Source organism: Cyanistes caeruleus, chromosome 2, assembly GCF_971803275.1.
Source record: "Cyanistes caeruleus chromosome 2, bCyaCae1.hap1.1, whole genome shotgun sequence".
NCBI classification, from domain to species: domain Eukaryota; kingdom Metazoa; phylum Chordata; class Aves; order Passeriformes; family Paridae; genus Cyanistes; species Cyanistes caeruleus.
In genome coordinates this window covers 9,190,028-9,207,311 of record NC_141702.1, presented here as the reverse complement: position 1 = coordinate 9,207,311, position 17,284 = coordinate 9,190,028, and the positions used below count along the sequence as shown (strand labels likewise).

Sequence of the window (17,284 nt, the reverse complement as noted above, 5' to 3'; positions counted from 1 at the left end):
ATCCAGTATCCTTTCACCCACTGCCTGCTTGGCAGTCATTCCACATGGGAAGGGCTGTGAGCCTCAGATCTACCAGGTTCTTAAATGTATATTACCAAGAAACAGCAAGATGGTAGCTTTAGCCTCCAAGATTAAATGTGTTTAGAAATGGTCCCTCGAGAACTGTTTCCTCAAGATATATGTTTTAGCCAGTGTTTCACAGCTATGTGCTTTTGGATGGAAAGAGGACTTTGTAAATGGATTTTCTACATTTTTTTTTCCTCAACTCAATGCTATTCAGAAGATAAATTAAAGCTTGAGTGCAGTTACTTCATCCTGTCCCAGAATATCATTTTATTTTTATTTAATGTATTTAGGTTGGTGGATAGGTAAATGATTGTTACATGAACCTGCTTCTCATTGATGAATGTGTCTAGAAGAATAAAGGAAGAAAGGACAAGAGGAATAGATATTAAAGTAAGCAATATATTTCAGTGTCCCTCTTGCTGTTCCATTAACAGTACCCATGAGAAGACCCATCTTCCATTTCACAGCCATTCTTTTTTCTCCCATTTCCTCTTCCCTCTTGAGAATCATTTGTGGAAATAGTATATCCTTAATATTTTCTATATAAAGGATATACTTTGAATTGTAAATTCATTATTTGCCACAAACTAATTTTTTTGTGTGTGTGTGTGTTTCTGGAGTTTTACTTATATTTTTACTGTCTGTGGGCTTGAAGTACAAATTATATATTCATTGATAGCAATGCATTATACAGCTTAAAGCTTGCTTCCTTCTGCCAGGACTCCTTTCAAATAACTCAAGGATTATTCAAGTAAAATAATAATTATCTCCAAGAATTTAAATAAAAATAATCTGTACTGACTGTCACTGCTTTATCAAAATGCTGGATAACAGGGTAAGTTCAAATGAACACTTTTAGTTTCTTTCTTTCTTGGTAATTTGCAGCTAAGATTACATTTCTATGATTTTCATCTCCCATGTCTCAAGAATTCTGACATTTCTCCCTACCTCCTGCTTTACCCCCCGCCCCAGACTTATCCATGTACTTCTTATGCTAAAATTAATATAATAGGAATACAAATTGAACAACAACAAGACTGTTCAAGAACATTTGGTATTTGGATGAAAAGCACTTTTCACATATTCCCATTGTTGCTGAAAGAACATGAAGAATTTCCACTGAATCAGTTGCAGTTGGAGCAGATTCAAATGCGATTTTAGCAGAATGGTTAGAAAGAGAAGTGCCCTGGTGATTCTACCCCACAGCTTGCATTGTCCAGGAGCCCCCTCTTGGAAAGAGTGGTGCAGTATCATGGATAGGAGGGAATATTTCACAACAGCACTGTTCTCCAAGTTCTGTATATGTATGTGCATCATTATCTGTGAGTGAGCTTGGAAAATCCAAACCCCACAAACTTCTCTCAGTCTATTTCAGATACTTGGCAGTTTTGGGGGTGTTTGTACCAAAGTGCTGTGATTTTGGGGGTGTTTGTACCAAAGTCTGTTAGCAGTGAAGAATCTGCATGCTAAGATTTATAGTGAGCCTGGAATCCAAATTCCACGCTGATATTGTTTGATTCGGCTCTGGTACTGTGTCCTAGGCTGGTGTCATATGGCAGTTTGCTTTTATGGAAATTACCTCAGACTGGTGGTAACATTAAATGTCTGCTCATCTGTTCATCTTATGTGGGAATTTCTTTGTTCCCAAAATCAAGAATGTGCTGAGGAAGAGGAGCAAACCGAGTCTGTTTAACACCTCTCACTAACACTGAATATGGTGCTGTGGGGGTGACAGTCGGTGTAAGCTGTTTGAAAAGAGGAGCTTGAAATAAGGTTTTAATAAATCCAGTTATCATTTTCCTTTGTTGCATGACTTTTTGCCCATCTGCAGTAAGTAGAATATCATCTAGGAATGATGCAATTTAAAATGTATACCAATACTGTAGCAGTGGAAGATGGACCTTGCCCAAAGATGTACAAGAGAGCTGTGAAATGTGGCACTTGAATCTCTCGAAGAAATGGTTTTTGTCTTTGAATATGGATTCTGAAAATCAATTATATGTAGATTGGCTGTGAGAGAGAGACAAGCTGTTCTGTTGATTTAGGCATGACCTGTGTGGTGACGCTTCATCTCCCACAGAACTAAGTACTCTTTCAAATGACATATTAATGGGAGGACATCCAAAATACTTGCTAGGCAAATGAATGTGTAATAGCCAGATGGTTTATTTGGTTTTTCAGTAATCCTCAGAGGATCAGAAAGGGGATTTATTTTGTAAGTTATACCGTGCAGTTACCTGTGTTAAAGTGTCTTGAAATACAGTAGGTTATAATTGCAGATCTGCTGTGTTCTTTTCTTGTTTTGCCACATTTGTAAAGCACTGTGGAAAATGTCAGCCAACTTTACGTGGTGTGGTAGGAGCACAGGTGGGGAATGTTTAAGAAATAGGGTTGTAAAAGAGATGTTGAAACAAATTACCCAATAATCCTTTCTGCTGTTCTTAGGACTATTCAAATCTTTCATCCAACATCAAATTCCTTCTATTCAAAATTTAGCATAAAGAGCATAACACACATCTCAAAAGGTGGGAAAAAAACTTATCTCATGAGCCTGCCTACATAACTCTATTTAATACATGCAATGTATTTTGGGATATCTTCTCTTTCCTTGAACATATTGTGCTGAGATAGAAGCTTCTAATACTATACTATACAGCTTTAACTCTGTACATGTCTGGTCAAATGTCCTCAGCATATGTTCACTCTCTGCAGCTGGGAGAGTGAGCTACAGGTGTTACACCTAAATAAAGGCTGGCTTTTCTTCAGCTGGTTCCCTAATATACAGATTGGGATTTTTTCCCTCCATGAGTGGGAATGGGTCCCTTTGACGCTACCTTATGTTCTGCAAGGAGGAGAAAAGGAAATTGAGTTTCACCAAATGCTGTATTTGGTCTCAAACACATTTCTGCTGGGGAAAATTGAACTGTTTCTGAAACACTGCAGAATTTTGCCTCAGAAATTTCACTGTTGTAGACCAATTCTGCTGCTGCTGTTTGTCCCCCCTGGCAGTGATAGTGGACCAAAATGATTTCAGTCTATGGTACAGTTAGGAAATCAGCAAAACACTCGGAAACCAAATGTGTCACTTGAGCAAAATGATGAAGTCTAAATTCTCTATAATTCAGGAAAACCTCTTCAAGGCTGCTTGTCATTAGATTAGTCCCAGCTGTTACAAATGTTTTTGGAAAACCTTCCCTCAGACACCCACTCTAACACTGGGAACTCCTTCCCGTTCTAACACTGGGAATGTGCAACAGGAACACCTATTTACTGCTTAGGAGATCTCTCTCCTGAGTAACTCATAAAACAACCATCCATACACCTCAGGTCTCTCTAGAGCCCGGTTTGTTGAGTGAATTTAGCTGTTTTGTATAGAATTTTACTAAAACTTGTGAATTAATTCATTTTTCACAATTGCAGAAAACTGGAAAGTCTATGGATAAGGCAGGTCATAGGATTTCCTCCGACTGACTTGTAAGTCCTTGACTGTGTGGTATAAGTCTTGGCTTCTTTCCTTTTGGTTTCATGTAAATGATTTAGCTCTTACAGGCAGACCTCTTGCCAGATATCTGGATATTTTTAGAACGTAGGAGCTGTCTGCTTGCTTTTCCACAGTCTGTGGATAGCCTAATCCTTAGCTACTGTAATTGATGGCCAAATCCTTTAAAGGCTGAATAAGCAAAGGAAGAGGTAGAGGTCTGTGCTCAGAAATGTGCTCAGGTTCTGCTTCTCATCTGAGTCTCCCAGAAATGCCAGCTGTGAGATCCCTTCACAGAATCCCAGGATGGGGCAGGTTGGAAGGGAGCACAGTGGATCATCTGGTCCAAGCTGCCTGCTCTGGCTGGGTCATCCCAGAGCACTGGGAGCAAGACTGTGTTGAGACAGCTCTGGAATATCTCCAGTGAGAGAGAATCCACAACCACTCTGGACAATCTGTTTTTGTCAGTCACCCATACAGTGGAGGAGTTCTTCCTCCAGGTGTTCAGGTGGAGCTGTGCCTCAGTTTCTGCCCATTGCTTCTCATCTGTCCTGGCTGGCAGACCCTGGGTTGGCTCTGATATCCATGTGTGTGATAACCCTGCCAGTGGTGAACCACACCTGGAGGGGTTAACTGCCCTCCTTGGTGTCCACAGAGATATCTGGAGGTTTCAGCTGACATCAGCATTTCTTTATCTGTCTCAGAGCACCTGACCTGACACAGAAAATGTGCTGCAGACCCTCTGTTAAATGTGTGCCAAGTGGCAGGACACCATCCATCATTACTTATGTTGTATGAGACACTACTCTCATTTTCTATGCAATCACTTCTGGTGCTCAAGTCTGTAACCAATGTTATCCAGAACAACAGTTGCATGTGGAAGCATCTTTAAGAACCAGTGCATAAAAGCACCTAGCAGTCTCTGAATTTTGAAAGTTGTCTTTCCACCATTTATCACTTACCATTCACTCAATTTCACTGTGAGCCAGGTCACTACGTGAAATGTGAGTCACAGCTATAAGCCAGATGTCAGTAAAAAAGTGGATTATCCCTGCTTTAGCATCCCTTATTGTGGTTCTGGTTTCATACATGGTGGGCACTGCTGTTCAACAAGCAGCACTGTCACTGGTCAGCATTTGATTTAAAAAAAAACTATTTGAGGCCATAAGCTGGAAAGGTGCTTGGTCAAACAATTGATAAGTGGGTAGATGAAACTAGTAATGATGAAACATGCTGTAAACTGGGAGTTACACCAGGACAGAGGCAGTGTATTTGATGTCAGTGATCTTGATTTGCATGGGTACATAAAGAAAGCTGTTTCTGAAATAGAGATTAAAGGTGCTGAAAAGAAAAGAGATTAAAGGTTCTGAGAGAAAGAAAATGTATTTTTAAAAGAAGAGGTACTGTTTGTGTGTGTGTGATTATTTTTACTAGTTTAATCTTTTATATTTAAAAATATAGTATTTGGCTTGACAGCATTTGATCTTGAAGTTCTTTTTAAGGATTCAGGAACAAAATCTCACATGAATGAGTGCAGCTTCTACTTAGGTGGGGAGTTGTTTTTCCAGTTGTTTTAACAGGCAATATGCAATATCAGTGCAAATCTCCAGAGGTCAATAGAGTTTGCTGTAGTTATCAGGAGAAAATAGACTTCATGGTGAGTAGAGAAAACACAATTTTTTTAATATCTACTGTACTGTGTAATGTTTGATAAAGATTCTGTATACACATTTGTACATACATGTGCATGCACACATGGACACGTGCAAAAAGATATGAATAATAGACTTCAAACAGAAACAGTTCCTTCATGTAAAACTTTCCAGTATATTTAGGAAAGCTACCAAAAAATGTGGTAGAAAAAAAAAGAACAAAAAGGCTTTCATTGGAATAAAGTAAGTTAATTGTAGGATCTTTCAGTTCACACCAACAATACTGCATGTTATATGGCAAAATAACGTCAGCCTGAGAAATTATGTCAGTTCCTGACATCACTCAAGCCTGTGACAAACCTCCCTTTGGCTTGCATGGAACAAAAATTACATCCATTATGTTTTTCACATGGCAAAGTACAGCTACAGCAAAATAAGCTTTCAGAGCCTTAGTCCCTTTCCTTTTGGTTATCATTACTTTCCTTTACTGTAACAAATGTCTTTAAACAATATGCAACCCTTCATCTCAAAAAAAAAACAGTTGTATGTTTCTTTAGAATAAATCCATTTTCTTGCAAAAAATGATTAGCAGAGAGTTTTCCCTGAAACCCAGCACAGTATTAAGTAGATAATGTTTTAGAACATTAATGTAAAATGTAAAACTAGTTTCAGAATTTTTTATGGACAGATTCTATTCTTAATAAATCCTATCAAAATCTGTGCAATGACTGATTTTTTTTTTTTTTCCCATATATTGATACTGAAGTCTTTCAAATACAATAGTTACAAATATAGGTCTGTTAGGTGACCTCCTTTGTTGTTTTGGTGAAATGTACTATAGTGGCAAATTTCAGAAGCCAGTCTTTAGTAGATAGAGATTTTTACTGTTTGGAAAATAGAAAATGGTCAGTACTGTTAAAAAATAAACGTGTGTCTGAGTTGAATACTCCTCATAATTACAACACCACCGATTTCTCAGGGAAAGCTGGTCCCACACCTGGTGTGATCAGAAGCTGTGGTCAAGTACTTGAAATTCTCAGCTGGTTTAAGTGGAGGTAATGACCCTGACTTCAACAGATAACTGCCTGTGCTGGTTTTGCATTGATTGGCATTTGGGGAGAACCACCCATGGAAGTGGTGGCACAGAGGAGAATTTTGTCAGTTAACTTTTTGAAAGCAACCATTTTATTTGTTCTTCAGCTCTGAGCATTTATGTTCCAGCTGGTCTTGAAAATCACATAACTGGAAGTTGTAAAGACATGCTGGGGGAGGGCAGGAAACTTGGCAGGAAAAGAAGCATTGAGAACTTGAAGCAGAAACTATGGCAACCTGAATAACTTGCTGGAGGAAGTGTGCAGCAGGTTTTGCCAATGGCACCTGGAGGACAAGGGCTTGACCTCAGCAGTGATGTCTTGCAGTGAGAGAAACAATTCTCCGCCTGGATTTGACACGTGTGAGATGGCAATGCACAGAGCATCCACACACATGCTTTTTGGAGCATCTCAATGGAAGAATGACAGGTAAAAATGGGAGCAAATCCAGTGTAGGGCTCTACTGGTCAAGAGGCATGAGGAATGTTTAAATGAGAAGGCTTTGGAGCACCTTCAGAGATGCATGGTGATAGGGAGAAGTTCAAAATCTGGAACACAGGACATTCAGATTAGATATGAGAAATGTTTTTTGTTTGGAGTTATGGGGTGGTTTTCTTTTTTTGCTTTTTTTTTTTTTCACCATGAGGGCTGTCAAAGCTGGAAAGGAGGTTGTTGATACTATCTAGATATGTTCAAAACTCAGCTGGACAAAGCCATGCAACCAGATCTTATGTGGCTTTGCCTTCAGCAAAGATGAACTCCCAAGGTCCCTCCCAACCTGAATTATTCTGTGATTATTCTGTTATTTCTGTGATTCTGTTCAGTTTACTTAAATTATTCTCTTTATTTTCAAAGGGATGTGACAGTTTTGGAAATGGATCCAGCTGTTGATTATATGCTTCAGGGGGCAACATTAATGGAGAAGCTGCAGCCCTTTTAGCCCCCTGGTAGACTCAGGCCTCAGTTTTTGTAATTTTTTACCTTCAGCTATTGTGGAGCGTTGCTGAGCTCATAAAGCAGCTGCTGTGAATGGTGTGAAAAGTAATTGCTGCATGTACTTCATAGGGCTTGTAAAATGGTTTGGAAATTACTGTAGAGAAGTGAGCTGCTATGTTTTTATCACTACAGAAAGCATCAAGATGGTAGATCACTAGATAAGCTATAAGTATATACATATATAAATATGTATATACAGATATAAATATACATATGGATCCCAACTGTTAAGCTAATTCATACTATCTTAGAATCTGGCCTTAAAATTTGTCCACAGCCAATTTTTTTTTTTCAGAAATAATGCAAGTGCCTCAATGATAATCTGAGTAAGAAGGAGCTCCAGCCTAACATACCTGGCTGATAGGATGGGTGTGACTGAAAACTGAACATGGACTTCAATGAGAAATCCATAAGTACAAAAAAAACACAGCTTTGTCAATGCATTCACTAAAATCCTGATGCAAAAACAGTCAAAAAAGAGAAGCATGGTGATAAAGGAAATCCTACTGTAGAAAATATGCCTGTTAGTCTATAAATTGTGTAAGAGGGAGCTTCTGCCCTTCTAAATTCTGACTTCACACTTGGGTTTGATTAATTTCTTCCAAGATCACAGGATGAGTCCTTTAGGCATCCTCCTTGCATCAACTTTTATTTATTTTCTCTATTTTTTGAAAAAAATAATGTCTATATATCTCACAGGGCAGGCCTAGGCTTCTATTAATTAAACGTTCAAGGCCTTGAAGGTGGAAAAAGAAAGTATTAGTATCAAGGATTATTTAAACTATGTTTTTGTGAGGTTGAAATACAGTCCAGCTGAGAACTACCTGCCAAAGTCTTAGTAAAAATAGACAGCCAGTGGGTTCTCAGCCAGTACAATGTCAAATTAAAATTATGCTTCACAACAGTAAATTCGGTGATGATAATTCTATGTGGATTAAGTGTAGGAAGCTGAAAAAATAAGCACTTATTTTTCTCATCCTGATCATTTGTCTGTCTTTTAGGGTTTTAGTTTGAAAAAACCAAACCTGAAATCTGTATGTGTGGATGTAAACAGCTGCATGGGGAAAAAATGTCAGTACTTAGCAGCAGTGAAGTTTGTCCAAGGATTACCACAGTGAATAAAACCAACTTCCCTTTTAAAAGCTGAGTGTACTATTTTGGGAATGTGACCCCTTTTCATGAATAAATGACGTGGTGACATTTACAGATAAAGCAAGATTTAACTGCTATGAAAGGAGATGACAAATGTCAGGATGTCAGTAATGATCTGTGAACATAATGGTCTCTCACCAGAGCACTGAGTAGATATATAATGTAATTGTCTCCTGCTAATGCTGCCATGGAAGAAGAAAAGCAAAGCAATGTGAGGAAGATCAAAAACCTCTCAGGAACCAACCTTAAAGCCTGATTGATAGGCATTGGCACAACTTAGCTAATAAATTATACTGCTAATGACTTGGAGTTTTTACCTTGTGCATATTACTATTACATACTGTGAAATTCCTGTATAACTTACAACTGTATTGTGTCAGAGGATAAAGTGTTGGCCATCAAAATGACTTTCTGACAGTTTCTTTATCCCTGTTGTACTGCTGGGGCTTGGCTGTTGCAAAAGTCTTGCTGGAGCTGAGTGGATTTACTGCAGCTGGAGCTGGTTAATGGAGCACAGGTTGCTGCAGAACAGAGAAGGATTCCTCCTTGGCAGAATCTTGCAATTCTGTGAAAGATCATGCAACCATAGAATGAATCATAGAATGCTTTGAATTGGAAGGGACCTTAAAAATTATCTAATTCTAATCCCCTCCATGGGCTGGGATGCCTTACCCATGACCAGGTTCCTCAAAACCCCACCCAACGTGCCCTTGAATACTTTCAGGGATGAGGCACCCACAAGTACTCTGGGAAACTTGTTCTGTGCCTCAGCACTCTCACAGCAAATAATTTCTCCCTAATATCTAATCTAAATCTCTCCTGTTTTAGTTTAAAACTGTTCCCCCTTGTCCTATCACTATCTGCTCATAGAGATCATACAGACCCACTTGTCCTCTTCAGGTGTTACATCCTGAGTTTTTCACACCCTTGTAGACTCTACTCTGACCCAGCCTTGTGATGTCAAACTTGCCTTGATGACTTCCTTTGGAAACCCAGAGATCTGTTAGGGAAAAAGAGCTTGGAATTATTTATGCAATTATCTTCTGAGGTCATCTCAGGCAGCTGTCTCCCACCCCTGGGCCTCAAGCAGAACCTGCACTTGTCCCACACATGGAGTGCTTTCTCCAGCTGACAGGTAAATTGATTCCCATTTGCTGTTCAAAGTGAGGAGAGTGTCTGGACATCTGAAGCTTTAAAAATCCTGAGACCTCGGCTCAGCACAGTGTGGAAGGCAGGGGGTTTCTCTGCATGAGCTCCACAGCCTTCTGGCAACTTCTCAGCTCTCAGCTGAGCGCTGGGCTTTGCTTTCCTTGTGCTTTGCTCCGACAGCCAGCCGACCTTTTCTCAGCATAAGTTAGCCTGCCACAGGGCTTGTGTTACCCAGAAGACCAAGGATGTTTTCAGAGAGATGAGGAAGCTGTGATTAAAAGCCAGACATAGTCAAGCTCTGGTGCAATCAGCCAGAAAGCATTTGGCTGGTAGTTTGTTTACGAGAAGAAATATAACAGATAAAATAGAAACATTAATACAATAAAAATGCCAAGCTCTGGAACATAGTGAAGATAATGCTGAACAGTGAATAGATGTATTTTTAGAAGATACTCTGAGTAAATCTCCTGTTAATAGTGCACAAGTGTATCTTTAACACTACTTGTATAGATACAGTAATCACAGTATCTCTCAGGGAAATCCCCATTACAAAGGAGACTCATCCCAATCTGCTGTATCTTTTGATCTGCACTTTACAGTCAGAGCCATCTATGACAAAGAAGATGGAGGTGGCATTTCAGATAAGACAGCCAGCATTGTAGCAATCATATATTGACATCCAGCAAGGATTCACCTCGATTAACTGTATCCATCTAAAAGTTAGATGTCTTCTCTAAGCCAATTCTCCCAAGCTTCCAGGAAAGTCAATGGAGAGATGCAGGCAGTGCAGAGGGCAATCGACCCTATCCTGAGATAAGTATTCCAAGATAAATTGTGCCTTTTTCTTGCTGTTCACTCTAGAGGGGTCCCAACACTCCAGAATCAATGCCTGCTTTTGAGGTGGCTGTGCTTAGGTGAGACATGTGGGAGGCTCTAATTTCCATGGAATCAGCTGATCTGAAGGGTCAATTGCCTTAACACAACCTTGTTACCGTGCTGCATTAAACTATTAAACCTGATTAGGGATTTATGGTGAGGAGTCCTTCAACCTCCAAACCTTGCACACATGCAAGAAAATTAATACTAAGGAAAATAATTGCACTTTAAGAATAGAAAAGACATAATTAGAATGCACAGACGAAGAAGTAAGCAAAAACCAATTATACTATTTTGTAACCATTGAGCTATTTAATCCACTCTGTGCATCCCTTTTTAAAAGATAGTTAAAGAGAATTGACTGATGTTGAATCTTGAGGTGGTTGCTGTGAAATTTTTCTTCTTTCTGAGGTAAGGGACACTTGGAGAAGCAATACGATCATTCCAATTTCAACTGGAAAAAAGCAAATATCAGTTTTCTCAGGGTATAACACAAAATGTATTTCTGTATCTATCATTCTGGTGTTCCTGCTGATTCAGTGGGGTTCATTTGTGTTGAAATAAGTCTCCTAGTGAGTAAAGATTATCAGTTATGACCAGTTTTTGTGATGTGAAGCAATAATTTTAGAGGCTGTATATTTGATGATTTCAGTCCACAAACCTTCTCTTGAAAATGATAGAAGGTACTTTCTGGGTGGACTAACCTTGGTCTGATTACCTCTTAGGTCTAACTTTAACTCATCCATCTTGACACAGGAATTTCTACTCTCCCATGTTTGTAACTTGTGTTAGATCTATATTCCAGTATTAGTGAACCATTTCTGTTTAAACTACTTGGGATTTTTTAATGTAGTTCTTTTTGCTTGATTTATTGTAATATTTAATTAACTCTTACAATTGGATGGATTTCTAGGTTACAGTTACTGGGCTGTTATTTAGCTCTATTGGGGTGAGAAGCCCATTAAAAAATGTGCTAATAGTTCTGCTACTCAAGGAAAACATAGGAAAGGGTTTTGTTGCTCATTTAAAAAAGACTGAGTTTTAGTCTCTGCTTTAATGCTCTTTAAACTCATCAGCTAGAGAAGGACATTAGTGGTTATCTCAGCCCTGACACTTGCTAACAAAGACTGACAACTGCTGACACAACAACCTGCCTTGAATTATGTTTGGGTAGGGGGTGGAATGGGTTGGCATAACAGAAACATATAATTTCAGTAAACCACCATTTTTAGAAAATGACATTGTTTAAAATTTCCTTTGCTGAAATGGAGATGCATTTCCCCAGACCTCTCAAAAAATAATGTAGGGGATTGAACAGAAAAATGGTGCCTGAAATGAGAATTTCCATATGTATTCAGTGTCAGTCAAATTCTTCCACTTTAATTTTCATTCTGAGTTCTTCTCAAATATAAATGTGTATAGAAATTCTTATCCTTAATTAACTATAGAGCTTACAGAAAGTGTTTGTTGCTATCCATTTCTTTCCTTTCCCTCCCCTTACCTCCACTGATCAGAGCTGCATGTTGAGTAGATGCACTATAACTCCGTAATTTGAAGCTACCACTGTAGCATCAATTCTTCTGGATGATACCACACCTTGCCAGTCAAAAATGATTTGAGCTTAAATTGTCAGCTAAAGATGCTCTTCATTTTTATTGCCCTGAACTTGCGGGCAGTCTATTGGATGAAGTGAATTACTTTGTTGTTGAAAATGCTTGTAATTTTGTGTGAAGGACACAATCAGAATACACAATATTTTTCCCCCTTTGCATTTCCCAATCTGCTCTGCTCCTTTGGTACCCAGGCATATTACAAAATTGCTGACATCTAAGCTGATCAATCAAACTCTTTGCAGTTCTGTAAATGATCTTAACTGTATATGCAGCTGTTATTTGGCAGTGCTCCATCTGGAAAACAAAATAAAAACATCAAAAGAAGTTCAGCAAGGTTTACGTTTCACTGAGGTTTTTTGATGGCTTGTCTGTTATATAACAAAGTCTCTTGGGTCAAGTTACAAGATGCCAGATCTTTGTCCTTTTATAAATCCCTGATCCCTGAGTTAACCATACAACCACCTCCCAGAACAGGGACAGCTGAGCACTGTGCTGGTGCTGTGCTGATACCCTGCACACTAATGGGAACAGCCCCCCAGGAAAACACAGGCTGTACACAGGAATATCTTATGGGAGCTAAGGAAAGCTGGGACAGCCATATGGTTTATAGAATTAAGAGGGTAGATATTTTCAACAGTGGTTCCATTTTTGTTCCTCAGTTCTGCCCAGGACTCCACCAAGCTTAGCACCATGGCATGCAGGGGCTGTGTTGCTTGCCTTTAAAACTACTGTTACTGATCCAGTGCAGCTGTACTGTAGAAAACTCCATATTAGTTTAAATTCAGTAAAAAAAAAATAAATAAAAAAATAATTAAAAAAATTCTGTTTTCATAAAGTGTTTTGCTTTTTCATTCTCTGTCCCTGCTTTTAAATTATGGTCTTCCTCCTTATTCTATTAATTCAGCTCAACTGATGATACAGCTTGACCTGAACACATTAAGCAAATGTACCAAACTGAAGAGGGAACACAACATGCATGGATAGTTTGTGATTTATGTCGGGATGAGCAAGTGCCACTATCCCTTGCCGTAGATACAGAGAACTGGGCAGAGAATTAATGCTCTGGTAGACTGCAGGAAGACATTTGCCAGGGCTGTAGAGAGACAGCAAATCTCCTGACACTTTATGCTCTGATTGGTCATGCCCAAAAAGCGTATCAGCCAACTTGAACAGATCAGCAAAGTTCTCATTAGCAAAATTCCGAGCTAACCTTTCTACTCACTGACTGCAGAGAGGGCAAAACAATAATCACAGTGGAAAAGTGTCCTCAGCACTCTAAAAAGAAACTACCAGGCAATAAACATTGTTGATCAGACACAAAATCGGATGGAGGAAAGGAAAATGTCAGTGAATCAAATGCCTTCTTTTCCAGGACAGAACAGAGAGGTGAAATGCTGCAGTTATGAGCAAGAATACTTCACATGGTGTGATGGACACACTGCCAGTTGGTACAGGTCAATTACAGTGGCTTTTTTTGGCCTAATGTGCAGAAGAAGTTTTCCTCAAAGGACCATAAAGGAAATGAAGTGCCCAATACCTTTGCCAGTTTTATAGCTCTCAGACTATGTGGAAAATTTCGTCCAGAAAGAACTGGCAGAGAAAAGATGATAATAACAAGAACAACAAAACAATGTTTTGTGCTGTATAAGTTGCAACATATTTAAGATATATATTTTATATTCTCTCACTTTGTGATTTGCTTTTGTACTGCCCTTTATACCTTGCTTAAAGACTGCAATATGAAGCTACAGTAATGTACAGCAAATTTTAAGACCTTTAACCAAAATCAAAATATGCATCTAGAAAAAGATTTTTTTTCCTCAGCAGAAATTAAAACTGTTGCATTTAGAAGCACATCCCATTTCTAACAAATATGCACCATTTCCCCTGCAGCTCCTTTTATGTTAGTCAATATCTTCTAATGTTATCTGATGGTTTCCTAGGAGATGCCCTAAATGGCCAAACTCACTAGTTTGATGCTGGTGTTGGATAATATCTATATTCACTAAACATCTGTTTTGTTCACTGAAGTCTGCTTGCCCTTTTTCCACTGGTCATTATGTTCCCCCTGAGGGTTTCTAATGGTTGCTAATGAGATAAGAAAAATGCTCCATGTACACTTCTATCTTCTCTGATGATGTGTGATCAGAAGTCTGTGCTCGTTTTTAGCAGGAATTGCTTCAAAATCATTGTTAGTGTTTCTTTGTACAGTAGTTTGGATGCAAATTTTACACTTAGGGACTAAAGTGCCTTTTAAAAATCTGTAAGATGCAATTAGAAAGAGAAAGATCACTACATTATAGGGTAGAGAGTTCTATTTGTGGAAGGGTGGGCTCAGTGTTGATTCATGTTTTTCAGATGGTACAGTACAGGTTGCATCATTAATAAAAGATTAAGATGCCAAATGGGGAATTTTTACCTTCTGTTTCTGAGTTTTTCACTGTAGGAAATCACCCAGATATGGCGAGAGTTTGATTTTATATAACATGATGAGCAGACAGAGTGTTCCTCAAATTGAACAGAGCCTGCTGCTACTGTGGGAAGAGGGGCTGACAACTTGGGTAGTATCCATACAAAGCTATAATTTCTAATCTGTCAAAATCACTTCCCTTTAGAAAGCCTGATTTCATTAGCATGTTCTTTGTCGGATGTGATTGTCTCTCTTAGCAGCTTTCCTTTTACAGCTGTCACAAAAGCCAATCAGATTATACCAAGGGCAGGAAATAAATAAGTCTTTTTGCTGTAAATTAATTTAGGCAAGGCTGCATCACATATGGTTAGATTTAGTTCCTACTTTGAAGTGTGAAATTTTAGCAAGGTAACAGATGAGGGCTCTAAGAGCAGGTATTGGCATAAATTTGGTTACAAACTGCACTTCTTCTGGCAATCTAGGGGTGGGTATAGAAAATATATTTACATATAGTCTGTGCTTTATAAATGGCAAGCCAAGCTCTCAACTAAACTGAGGACATAGGCTAAACTGTCTTGGACAGAGAGGCCAAATTAATCTTTTCTCAGATTTTGTCTGTGCTGCAGTCTTCCAGGGTAATTTTAACCCAAACATTAAGAACTCATTTAAGCTAATTTTCTTCATATTTGATCTTGTCCACTGCTCAATTTACCAGTGTGGGCTCCTCTATCTTTTCACACAAGTCTGATGTTTTTGTATATCTTGCTGTGCTCAGCTACCAAGGAGTATCAAGGCTGAGCTTGCCTCAGTTCTTCTGTTGCTTTGGACCTGAGCATGTAAGGTAATGAAGAGCAGGCAGGTGCTTTATCAAGAAGTTTATTTACTTTATTTAACTCTGCTTAGTTCATCTCTCTGTTACATCTCCCTGTTTGTGATTAAAAAAAGGATCAGATTGTTCTTTTTCTCAAAAAAGTGTTTCGCCTTGGAGAGTAAGACAAAGGTGGTTGTCCCATTTGGCTTCTAAGGTTGAAGAAAGAGTCTTTTCAGAAGTCCTTAGTGCACTAAAGAAAGATGAATGTGACAGAATGGGTGCCCCTGTGTGTCAGCTGACTTGTCCATTGCTCCCTGTACCATTTGCAAAAAGGGGCAGCATGAAATGAAATGATAGCAGAGCTCTTCAGTGGAGCTGTAGTTTCACTGTTCAGTCACTGTGACCTCTCTGGGGAACAGGTAAAGCTGTAACCTTTTGTAAAGAGTTTCTGTGCAGGTGCAGGGAACCATTCTGGAAGTCAAAGCTGGAGCTGTATGATTAGGGTGGTTAAGAATTTTTTTTGGAATCTTTGTAAACCAAAACAATCTATTGCTTGTTAGAAATAGGTAACAAGAACTGTATGGATATACATACAGGTATATTCCCTTATAGCTGTATTACCTGAGCAGGTATAATGAGTCCCAGTGTCTTTTCATTGTGCTGTGAAATATAGGTGAAAGTGCTCATAATCATTAGTAATTACAACCAAAGTTTGTAATTACCCTTCTATGGGGTAATTGGTCCTCCAATTTTGGGGCTTCTGCATTTCTAAAGGCTCATAGTTTCTAAAGCTAAGAGAGTCTTCTGGTTTTAAAAACTTCATCCATTTCTATGACTATGTGTAATGGTCTAGCTGCTTTTTTCCTCTGCCTTTTTGCCAGTTCCATCTGGTCATTTAAAAACAGTAATTCTGTATCTTTTTGTGTGCTCCAGATCTTCTGCAATGCCAATTTCTAACTGACAGTATTTGATCCATTTTATGATTACTCTTCATCTGTTCCTGGCTCTTTGTCTGCATGCTGGTAAATGGCTTTGATCACCTCCTGGCCAGAATCTGTGGCTTCTCATAATTCCTTCTGGAAAGATTCATTGTCTTCATTTAATTACTTTTTACCATTACCAGGTATGGCATCCATTGCCTGTTTTCTGTTTTTAATTTTTGCCACAGTGTAAGCTAATAGGACTCCTCTGCATTGGGACATTTAGGAAAGTCAATCCAAATTAAATGTTAAAGTTCACACTTCAGCTGCATTAAATCCCTGTGTTGACAGCCTTGTTAGAAGAAAAGAAGACCTTAATTTTGTTTAATTTAATACATACTATAAATGAATTAAGCTAAGTCAAATTTAACCACTTCAACTTTGAACAAATGTGTCTATACAAGGTTTGCAAGATTTAGCAAATCAGTTTTAGCTTCAAACCTTTATTAATGTTTTTTATTTCCTGATTTTTTTTTTTTTTGCAGATAAGGCCTCAGATATCCTTTGTATAGGAATAATCTTTTTCTTCCAGCCTGTTTTTTTTTCTCTTTCTCTCCTTTTCTTGATGTTTTTCACTCCTGCGTTCTGATGGTCGTTTTTATTATACTGAACATAGTTGCTCGTAGTGTTTTATTAATTACACCTTAACAAGCTGCATTAGTTTCAGGGGAGTTAAGGTGGATGCTGTAGACAAGTGCACATGATGCTTATTTCAGGCTTACCTAGAAACAGAAGCCAGACAAAAAGGATAAAAGCAGAAATATTTAATGAAGGGCCTTCAGGCACATTAAAGGCAGACAAAGGCTCCTCAAGGGGCTGAACCCAAAATGGATGATAGTCAGGAGTTTTTCAGACAGATATAAATTTGGTCTATTAGCATATCAGGGGTTAATCCTCCAATGACAGCTTCAGGTTATGAAGTCATATTCCCCCAGTTACCCCCTGATTCACTTTTGTTTATACTTTTGGGGCCTGAGGCAGAGTGTCCTTGCATCTCAGGCCCAGGAGGA

General features: G+C 38.7%; 2 long non-coding RNA genes across 2 annotated transcripts in view; one reads left to right on the top strand and one right to left on the bottom strand.

The window, feature by feature from the left end:
* Window positions 1–6,149: 6,149 nt before the first annotated feature.
* On the bottom strand, window positions 6,150–10,505 carry LOC111926002 (uncharacterized). The gene is made up of 3 exons (XR_002862636.2): window positions 10,279–10,505; window positions 9,319–9,435; window positions 6,150–9,000 (listed from the first exon to the last, which is right to left on the bottom strand). It is a non-coding gene; the product is annotated as an uncharacterized LOC111926002 (long non-coding RNA).
* The window catches only part of LOC147654595 (uncharacterized), a 30,312-nt gene continuing 19,322 nt past the window's right edge, over window positions 6,295–17,284 (top strand). The window contains exon 1 of the long non-coding RNA XR_015282709.1: window positions 6,295–6,716. This is a non-coding gene — a long non-coding RNA (uncharacterized LOC147654595). The remainder of the gene's footprint in view (window positions 6,717–17,284) is intronic.